The following is an 11305-nucleotide window of genomic DNA, read 5'->3' as shown; positions in this document are numbered from 1 at the left end:
TCTCTGTCCCTCTCCTTCTGCCCCTCCCCCACTCACTCACGTGCATGGTCTCTCTCTCTGGATCACAGCACCAGCAGCACCCAGCAACTTGTTAGGGTGCAAAACTTCCAGCCCTACCCCACGTCTTTCTGATTCAGAAGCTGAGATCGTGTGCCATGAATCTGTGTTTTCATAAACTAAACCCCCCAGGTGATTTTGAGGAATGGTAAAATTTGAGAACCGCTAGAGCTTTGAACAAAAAGATGCAAAAATAAATCCGCCAGCCCACTAGCACGGAGAATCATTCCTATAGAGATATTGATGGGACAGTTAGGTACTACTTTAAATTTAGGAAAGAAGCATTTGAACGTCTATGAATTGTAGACACCATTCTAGGGACAGAGGGATGAGCAAAAAGTTGCGATCTCTGATTCACGGAGCTTACACTCTAGCTGCTGGTAATAAGTGCTCCAAAGGAAACACACACACACACACACACACACACACACACACACACACACACATCAGATTTGGAGAGCAGTTTTAGCATGGTGGTGAGAAAAGGTGGTGAGAGTTAAGTAGAACCTGAGGGAAGGCACAAGAGCCATCAGGCCATGCTGAGATCTGAAGAAGGACATTCTGGCAGACGGGACTGGAGGTGTGACAGCCAGACATGACCAGGAGCTTGGTGTGATCAAGGAAGACTGAGAAGGTGGCATAGATAGAAGAGACACAGGAAAGCAGGTTAGTGAGAGGTGGGGTGGGGCCAGATAATTCGGCGTCTTCTAGGACTCTCAAGGAAATTTAGATTTCTTCTGAGTGTGCTGGGAACTCATCCGAGGCTGTTGGACAGAAGAGAGGTAGACTTGGTTTTATGTGTTTCAGACAATTTGGCTGCTGTGAGAAGGTCTGCCTGTAGGAAGACACAAGTGAAAGCCATAGGACTAGTTAGGAGACTAGCATGTAGTCCAACTTAGAGATGATGGATGCTAGATAAACATGGTCGTGGTGGAAGTGGTAGTTTGGTTAACTTTAAGATCTATTTTGAGGAGAAATCTGGGATATAGGGAGAAAGGGAGTCAAGAATGATTTCTAGGTTTTTGTCATAAGGTACTGGGTAAATTGCAGTGCCATTTACTGCAAGCAAAACTGTAGAAAGAACCACTCTGCCAAGAAAACCAAGAATTCTGTTTTGGTCATGTTATATTTGTGATGCTGATTATAACATCCAAGTAGAACAGGGCATCAGATATAGGAGTTATTTACTCAATGGGTAGATGGAACTGGACTTTATAGTGTGTGTAACTAAGTAAAAACACTATTCATTAAATAAACTGTAGGCAAATATTTTATCTTATGTTTTGAGGGGGGCAGAGAGAGGGGGAAAGAGAGAAAATCCCATGAGGGTCAGAGAAAGAGAGAGAGAGAATCCCACAAGGGGCAGAGAGACAGAGAGAGAAGGAGAGAGAGAGAAAAGCAGGGCTTACCGGAAGCAGCCTTGTGCTCACCCAAAGCGAGGCTCAAGCTCATGCAGGACTCAAACTCACAAACCATGAGATCATGACCTGAGCTGTAGTCAGATGCTTAACCAATTGAGCCACACAGGTGCCCCAATAGGCAAATATTTTAAAATAAGCATTGTATAAAATAATAATTTGTTTAAAAAATTGCATTTTCCATTCTCACACTCTTTGAGTCTTTAAAAAAAAATTTTTTTTTAATGTTTATTTATTTTTGAGAGAGAGGGAGAGACAGAGCATGAGCAGAGGAGGGGCAGAGAGAGAGGGAGACACAGAATCCGAAACAGGCTCCAGGCTCTGAGCTCTCAGCACAGAGCCCAACGTGGGACTCGAACTCACAAATCGCGAGATCATGACCTGAGCTGAAGTCGGGCGCTCAGCCGACTGAGCCACCCCGGCGCCCCTCTTTGAGTCTTTTTTATTCAAAGTTTCCTCATGGGTCTTCTACAACAGTGTCTTTTCTGCCACTGGAACCACATTTCCAGTCTTCTAACAGTTTTCCAGAGCACATGACATTCACTGACTGCTGAGCCATGTAGATGTGTCTATGACGTTGATCTGGACACTTTATCCCAACCACAGAAATCCGTCGACGGCTTGTGAGCCCCACACCAAAATCACACACGACCTTGCTTTGTAAGGTGATGTTTAGAAGTCTTGTTTTCAGCAACGCCCAGCACTGGTGACCCCAGGAAAAACTCCAAATCTAAGCTACATTTCTTTGCCTCCACTGATCAAATTAAGTATTTGAGGAAGCAACCCTATAAAATGAGAGGTGTCATAAGGGTCAAATGTAAGCTATCTGCCTCTTTCTTGAGGGATGATTTAGGAGATAAAATATCATGCATTTCAGCAGAAATATGTAACAGCTAAAGAACGGCAGGCAGAATACACGTGGGCCTTGGGCCTCGTACCCATCCCCCGCAAAGGGAGAAGAGCTGAGGTACTTGGGGAACAATTCTCAGATGTTCGTTCCGGTGTATTCTGACAGGAGTGAAGCGGAGACTGTGTCACCCAGGAGATGCAGAGAGAAGGCTGGTGTTGCTGGTTTGGGTACACTTCAGGGTGCCTGTAGGGCACGTGGATTTGAGTGGAGAAATAAGATGGTCAAATGCTTCCAACACGAGTATTCCCATTGTTCTGGGGCACTGAAATCATGATTTCTGCATTGAGAAGAGAGAATGTGACAGCAGAGGGGTTTCTCCATAGATCGTCTAACACATTGTGACGTTCCTCTCTCTGGACTGGTGGTTCCTGTAGGAAGTGTGGGGATCCTTCCCTCACGCCAGCTTGGCTGTGGTCCCACACAAACAGTTGTACTCCAAGGCAAGACTTTGGACTGAATATGTCAAAAAGAGCAGTTATTTTAATGAAATGTGTCCTGGCCTTGCAATGAATATGTCCCCATCCCCCATGTAGCGTTCCCAAACTCCCGTGCAGGCCCTGTGCCTTTGCTCCCCAGGCTGTCTCTCTCTGGAATGTCCCTCCTGCCACTTCACCATTTGGTGGAACCCCAGTCACCCTGTGACACTTGACTTTGGCAGGACCTCATCCCACGAGCCTTCCCTGACCCATCCTGGCCATCTGGCTTGCTCCTCCTCTGTGATCTGCTTGTGGATCAGGATCTTGTCCTCCCCAGATGCGTTGAAGTAATGTGTTCCTCTGTCAGTGTCCTCAGGTAGATGAGAACTCTCTAGTAAAAGGACAGGGTAATGATCTGAGCATCTTGGAGTCTAGCAAAGCCCTCACTGTAGACACTCAATAACCTTTGCTGAAGGACTAGACTTCAGGGCTGTGTTTGAACAGATCTGGTTCTGTATTTTTCAATTTGGTCTCATGTGTAATCCATGGAACGAGGCAGAACATGCAGCTATATGGTGTCTTTTGAAATGTGCAGCTACATGATGTCAGGAGGGGTTCTTAGCTTCCAAAGATGATATATCCCCTACCATCTAAATCGAACCTGAAATTACTCCTCTAAAACTTACCATCCAGTTTAGGCCTTCAAGAATCCAGTGGCTAATCTACAAATATCCAAAACCCCTTGGTGAGAATAAACCACCAAGTTCAGTTCTTCTTAACTAAATGTACATACAAACCGCCTGGGGATCTTGTTAAAATTCAGATTCTTATCTCAGGAGAGGAAGGGCTGAGATTCTGCATTTCAAATTAGTTGCTTGTCTGCAGACCACACCTCTGGTGGCCACAGTCTACACAGCAGTTCTCAAACTGTAGAGTGTGTCAGAATTACCTGGAGAGCTTCTTAAAACACAGATTGCTGGAAATCAACCACCTGTTTCCTGATTCAGTAGGTCTGGGGCATGGCTTCGGATTTTGCACATCTGGTAGGTTCCCAGGTGATTCTGCTGGTCCATGGAGAACCACAGCTACATATGAAATGTGTGTGCCTACTCACTCCTCTACCAGCTCTGAGAGAAGGTGGAAAACATCACTCAGTCCTGCAGTGACTTGGCCCTGACCTGTATCTGCTATTTCTTCCATCCCCCTTAGAGGCTAGCCCCAATTTCCACCACTCTCTGTAAACCTCCCAGCATACCCTCTGCTAGTTCACAGAGAACACAGAAGCCTTTGGATATGAACTAAATCAAATTCTTATCTGGCCTTCTGCCTCCCAAAATGTCTGTATCTACATCATTCTTGAGGCCCTTTCTCTTACAAGAGACAAATAAATGACCCTCTGCCTGTACATGGTCAACACATCTACTGGGATCTGGATCTTACGACTCCTACCATTAGGATCTTTCTTCTTCACTTACCTCTCTTAATTCCTATTTCTTCTTTCTTTTATTTTAATCATACCCAAATCTTTCTCCTCTTCAAAAATCCTCTTTATACAGTCTCCTTCCTTCCTTCCTTTAGTAGTTAAATTTCTAGAAAAAAAATTAAAACCCAAAATGTGTACTCCTCACTTTCTTAAATTCTCAGACGTTAAAAAAAAATCCACCATGATCTGGCTTCCACCCTCAGGAGTGCCCTGGAAATGCTTTTGTTAATATCACCAGCTTGTTACCAAACTGGCTCAATTTTCAGTCCTCATCTACAGTCTCAAAACACATTCAATTACTTTAGCAAACATCTATGTATGTTAATGAGTCCTGTATCAGGCAGGAAAAGAGAAAACATTCTAAATTTAAACATACAAGGAATTTCGTTCCCACAGGTGATGAAGAGCTGAGAAAACAAACAAGGGGTGTTGAGACAACCCAGAAATTAGTGACAGGAAGCTGCCACCCGCTGGCTAGAGGGGTGAAAGGAAAAGGTGGGATTATACTATGGCTCTGCGGCCCATGGGAATTACAGCCACTGGTTTGTATGGGAGCACTGGAGCCATGGAAGAGAGGAGCCTGGTGGAGGGACACCCTAGAGCAGAGAAGGGGGAGAAATTTCCTAGCTTCTGCCTTATTCAATCCCACCAGTGCCTGTCTGGCCAAACCCAGGCAACAGCCCTTGAGAAGCAAGCCTGAGACAGAGCCTGTAGAGGTCAGCAACCTCTTGTAAAGAGCAGAGCAGGGGAAACACATGATGACAAATTGGCCAGGGACCAGCACAGCTTCTAAATCAGTATACCCTTTCTAAATCTAGCTCTTAAATGTCAAAAAAAACTATTGTACAACTGGATCCTGATGCCCAAGAGCACCTCAAACTCAACATTTTCCCAAATAGTGCTCTCTTCTCCACCCAGCCTGCTTCCCTCCTGCCTCTCCTATCTCTGTAACTATCACTAAGATCAACCTGGTTCCATGAGTCTGAACCAGACAGTTGTTGTTGGCTCCTTCTCTGGTGCAGCCCAATCCTACTGGACACGAGGTTTTGTTGATTTCTGCTTTGCATGTATTTCCCATAACTACCCTCTTTTCACTTTACCCTCTGTTGCAGCTTTGTTCAGACTCTCTTCATTTCTATCTTCCATGCTGCTGCCAAAGTAACTTTCCTAACATGCACATTGAACCACATTCCTCCGCTGCTCAAAATTCTTTGGTTTCCCCCACAAGATCCAGAGTGCTGGTAGACAGGTAAGTTCTGAATCCCTGTAGGCCCAAGCACAAAATAACACTCCACTCCAAACACTGGGCTCTCCTTCTCCAAGGAAAGAAAAGAATCTGGATAAAAGGAAGACACGAAATTTTGCCTCTAGTGATTGTGCCCACCCTTCCCAGTGTCATATGATAAAGCTGGAAACAAGACTCACGTCATGGCATGCGAGCTATCACTCAAGGCCTCATGCTTAGAAAAGCCCATGCTTGATCTAATGTTCTGCTATCCCTGTCTTGAAATCTGAGATAATTTTGAACAAAAAGCCCCGCATGTTCATATTACATTGAGGCCCACAAACTATGTAGCAAATCCTGGCCGGGAATACCTATGCGCCTAAACAACATGAACTGAAAGACGGTACCTCTAAAAGATGGTAGCTCATATACTTAGAGTGACATCAGAGTCTTAGAGTCTAGAAAATCTTGGGTAGGGAATGACTCATGATTTGCAAGGTATGTAAAAGGGATAAAGAGACCACCGAGGACAACACACTGCACATGAAGTGAGAATGGGAGAAAGGTATTTAAAGCAGTAGGAAAATATCACTAATAGTAGGATCATGTGGAAGTATAAAAAAAAAACCTCCTATGGGGCGCCTGGGTGGCTCAGTCAGTTGAGCGTCCGACTTCGGCTCAGGTCACGATCTCACGGTCCGTGGGTTCGAGCCCCGCGTCGGGCTCTGTGCTGACAGCTCAGAGCCTGGAGCCTGTTTCAGATTCTGTATCTCCCTCTCTCTGACCCTCCCCCATTCATGCTCTGTCTCTCTCTGTCTCAAAAATAAGTAAATGTTAAAAAAAAAATTTAAAAAAAAAATTAAAAAAAAAAAAAAACCTCCTAAAACAACAAGGGTGAAATTGAAACTGTATTGAAAACCTATGCGGGAGGGGGCGGGGAAGAAAAAGGAAATCTTTGGGGGAAGATTTAGAAAAGAATAGTGAAGAGTAAAAATCGTTATTTTTATATCGATTTTTTAACAATTTTTTTATGTTTATTTTTTTGAGAGAGACAGAGACAGAATGTGAACGGATTGGGGCAGAGAGAGGGAGACACAGAATCCGAAGCAGGCTCCAGGCTCTGAGCTCAGTGCAGAGCCCAACATGGGGCTCAAACTCATGAGCTGTGAGATCATGACCTTAGCTGAAGCTGGAAGCTCAACCAACTGAGCCGCCCAGGCACCCTGCACCATAACTAGCTATTTTTACTCTTCGCTGAGAATTGAATAAAGGGGGAAACCCTAAATTTCTGAAGGATACACTTACGCTAAACAGAAGAAAACCTTTTATGTGTGGATTACCATATAAAAATAGTAAATTACCAAACAGCCAAGACTACTCTTGCATTTTCTGGTGGCTCACCCTTCTTGTCTCCTCCTCTTTCTTCTCCTTCCTTTTCTTTTCCTCTTTGTTTTTTTGTTTTGTTTTGTTTTGTTTTGTTTTTTTCTCTTCTCCCCTCTCAACCTCAGGGAAGGAGTGAGAAACAACAGTATTTGTATGAGGTTTTGTTTGAAATTTCAGTTAAGGCCGACAGTCTTGAAAGTCAGCTTTGCCTGCCATGTGGCAAGAGGAAGCAAGACATAGAGTGTCGGTAGTGGCTGTGACTAGGTAAACAGATGGAGCGACCAGGGGCGTGGGGAGAGTGGGGTTTATAAATAGGAGGTGGTGGGACAGACATGGCTTTAACAGCGATGAAAGAAAAAAAATTGCAAGTAACCTCTGTACCATAGTAAAAGGCATGGAAGACGACCAAGGCTGCTGTTCCGCACCCCCAGCCCTCCTTCATCCGTGCCTGCGGGCCAGATGGACAGTCCTCACACCTACCACGGTTTAGGGAAAATTCTATTGCCTAGTACAATATGGTGAGCACTGAGGAATTTTTAGATGCTTTACAAAATTCTGTTTCCCATTTCCCCCCATATTAACAGGCATAACAATAACAACAAGGAAAAGAAATTTACAATTAGCATTTAAGAAATCCCAGGGGCATGTGCTGACATCTCATTATATTTTATGGCTTTCAAGACTGTTATTATAGGTTGCTGGGGTTAATTCAGGTACTTCTTCCCCTGGAATAATTTGAGAATAAAATAACAAACATAGGAACTAAAATGGTGTCGATAAAAATAGCCCAGGAGCTTTCAACAGCTCTCCGCCCTCAAACCTGAAAATAGCCTAATTGGAAGCCCGATGAAGGTAATGAATGAGAAGTGTTAAATATAAGCTAACAATTGAAAAATGTTAGGTTTTTAAAAGTAGGTAGGTAGATGAGAAAACATGGTAGTATTGATTTTGGATTTGCGGCAAAGTGTGATTTCTGTGTTCTTAATTAGGTTAGCCGGTTCACCTAAAAATGAATCTGAAAAGCGAAAAAGGCTTGGGAAAGGTCTGAGCCTGCACTGTCCAACAACATAGCCACTCACTACACAGAGCTACTAAACTTAATTAAAATTAAATACAATGAAAAATTTAGTTCCTCATTTGTACTAGCCACATTTCAAGGGCTCCATCGCTACATGGGGCTAGTGGCTACCATATTGTAAGGTGCAGGTATAGGCCATTTCTGTTGTTGCAGAATGTGCCAGCAGGTGAACACTGTGTGCTTACGCTTGTATTATGTTAAAAATGTGAAAGGGGTTAGGTTTAATATTCTGAGAAGATTATTTACGAGAGATATTATGGTGGTGATGATGCTGAGTTAAACTTGGAAATATTTCTATTAGGATGGAAAGGTTAAGGATGAGGTTTTAATTAAGGTACAGAACAGGAAGGCATGTAATCAATAACTAAGTAAATGATAATCAGATCTGAAAACTTAATGTTAAGAATTCATCCCAGCAACAGTACATCTTGGACTGTAAGGAAATTATTATGTTGGATAAGCATATAAACAACATTAAAATGAAGCTTTGCAGCAAAAAAAATTTAAAAAGAAAGCAAAAATTGAAGGGAAATGATAAGGGATGAAATCTAGCAAAGGCTACTAGTACAAAATTTGAAGGTAAACAGTGATATGAATTTGTAAATAAGATCAGCAAAAAAAGGGGGGGGGGTGGGTAGAAGAGCCCATGAGTAAATCTAAAGGTTTGGGTAAGATAACAAAGAAATTTAGAGAAACATTTGCAAAGAATATGGCAAGTATTTGCAAAATACTAGAGAAGTATTTGCAAAAAAATATGACAATAGGATTTTTATTATGGAGCGCTTATACAAGTGGAAAGGAAAATCCAGACTCTTACAGGCATATGGACAAAGGATAAGAAAAGAATTTGCAGAAGGGGAACTAAAACTTGAACACATGGGGAAATACTTTTCTTCATTAATGATCAAAGAAATAAATTAAAACAAAATGAGGTTTGATGGAACATTTATCAGAGTAGCAAAGAGAGGGAAAGATGGAAAGAGTGTGACATGATCAAAGCAAGGGCGAAAGCAGGAAACCAACCACTTTCTCATGGTTGTCAGAATGTAAATTGTGGCAACTCCTTTGGAAAGCTGTCTAGTAAAATGTAGCAAGAAAATGTGCATGCTCTCTGGCCACTAATTCCACTTCTGGCTCTGAGCCTAAAGAAAGAATCCAAAAAAATGTGTAATACTTTCTATACAAAGGTTGATGGCACTCTATCTAAAATAGCAAGATGTGGGGCCCCTGGGTGGCTCAGTCAGTTGAGTGTCTGACTTCCGCTCAGGTCATGATCTCACGGTTTGTGGGTTCAAGCCCCGCAATGGGCTCTGTGCTAACAGCTTAGAGCCTGGAGCCTGCTTTGGATTCTCTCTGTGTCTCTGCCTCTTCCCTGTTCACGCTCTGTCTCTGTTTCTCTCTCTCGTTCTCAAAATAATAAATAAACATTAAAAAAAATAATAATAAAATACCAAGATGTGGTGAAATCGTGGCACAATGGCTTGACAGAAAATTCTGTACTAAGAATTATGCCATGAACAGTTTTCACTCTTTATTTTAAAGTGAACTCTGTATTTTTAAGTCAAAAATACAGAAAGTGGGGGACATCCTTTGCCTCTTCCCTCAATCCCATTCACCTCCTGGAGTTTGAAAGATATCCTTTGGACACTTTCCTATCCATCTATCCTTTTCTCCATCTGAAATCAAACTATGTAGGTGTATATAGCATATTTCGTGGGGTTTTGCTTTCCACACAAATGAGATCATGTTTAAACGTTATTTTATAACCTGCCCCTTTCACTTCAAATCTGGGCCCTTGTTCTTAGGTTACACAATGACTTCCCTCACTATTTTCCGCCACCACATAGTGTCCCACACATTGTCAAAGGCTTCTTTCTAAACAATTCTCCTTTGGCTGACTATTTATGTGGCTTTCAATATTTTGCTCTTAGAACCAGTGCTGTAGCAAGTCTCCCTGTGCTTCTTGGTGCTCATGTACCAATGTTTCTTCAGGATACTTAGCAACAAGTGGAATTGCTGACTTCAGATGACACGTGTGTTTTAGAATTATAATTGATATCACGACAGTATCTACAAGTAGCCATTTGTCCATACTCTCAGTAACACTGAATATTATTAAAGCTTTAAGATTTCTATCTGACAGGTGAATATTATGTATAATTGTTTTAATAATACTGAAATAGTTGTATTTTGGTATATATTAATTCTTGGTTTTATATCAAAAATGTTTTCTAATCCTCTTTCACTTATTTTAAAACTTTTTAGTGGTGCATTTGTCATAAAGTTTAAATGGTTTTTTGTGGTCAAATTTACCAGCTTTTGCCATGGCTCTGACCTGTATCATTTTTTAAATGGCTGTCATTCCCCCAGAGATCATAAAAATATTTATGCACATTTTCTTGTAATATTTTCATGATTTATTTTTTTCTACTGGCTCGTAATCCATCTATAAGTTATAGTGCAGTGTGTGAGAGAAAAGCTTACGTTATAAAACCAGGTGGAAAACAATATGAAATGAACAAACAAAAAACCCCGATGATACATAGAAAAGAAATTAAAATAAATATATGAAAGCAATAACAGAATTGTCTCTGGGTAGGGAGATTAGATGTGATATGTTTTTTTCCCCTTCGGACTGTTTCTATGTTTCAGATTTTGGATGGTATTGGTTATATTTATTAACACCTGATGGTCTTTTAGGTTTTTTTTTCAAGTTTATTTCTTTATTTTGAGATAGACAGAGGTAGGGCCAGTGGAGAGAGGCAGAGAGAGAGGGAGACAGAGAATCCCAAGAAGACTCTGCCCTGTGAGGTGGAGCCCAATGCCGGGCTTGAACTCAGGAAAGCGCGAGATCACGACCTAAGCTGAAACCAAGGGTCCTGAAGCTTAACCTGATTAACCGACTGGGTGACCCAGCTGCTTCTTTTTATGTTTTTTTAATTGCTCAATACAATGACCATCCTTTTTTCCCTTCACCACGTGGCCTGGTGAAGAGCTCCAATCACAACACTCCTCTGGGCCACAGATGTGGGCTCACAAGGCAGGCCTGAAATGGCCAAAAGCTCCCCTGCCCATGGTCGAAGGCTGACGCGTGTGTGGCCAAGGCTGCCTACAGACCTGGTTCTAGCCTACCAGATCATGAAACACATGACATAAACACACTCAGAGGGAGATAGAGACAGAAAGACAGAGGACGATACATCACGTAAGCCCTGTGATCTAATTTTCCCCAAGCTCACGCTCATCTGTGGTTCAATTACCCAGGGCTGGTGAATCCCTTCCCCTCTTTTTTCCTTTAGGGTGAGTAGGATTTCAGTTACTTGTACCAAGTAATT

Source organism: Panthera leo, chromosome F2, assembly GCF_018350215.1.
Source record: "Panthera leo isolate Ple1 chromosome F2, P.leo_Ple1_pat1.1, whole genome shotgun sequence".
Taxonomy (NCBI): Eukaryota; Metazoa; Chordata; class Mammalia; order Carnivora; family Felidae; genus Panthera; species Panthera leo.
This window is presented reverse-complemented; position numbering follows the sequence as displayed.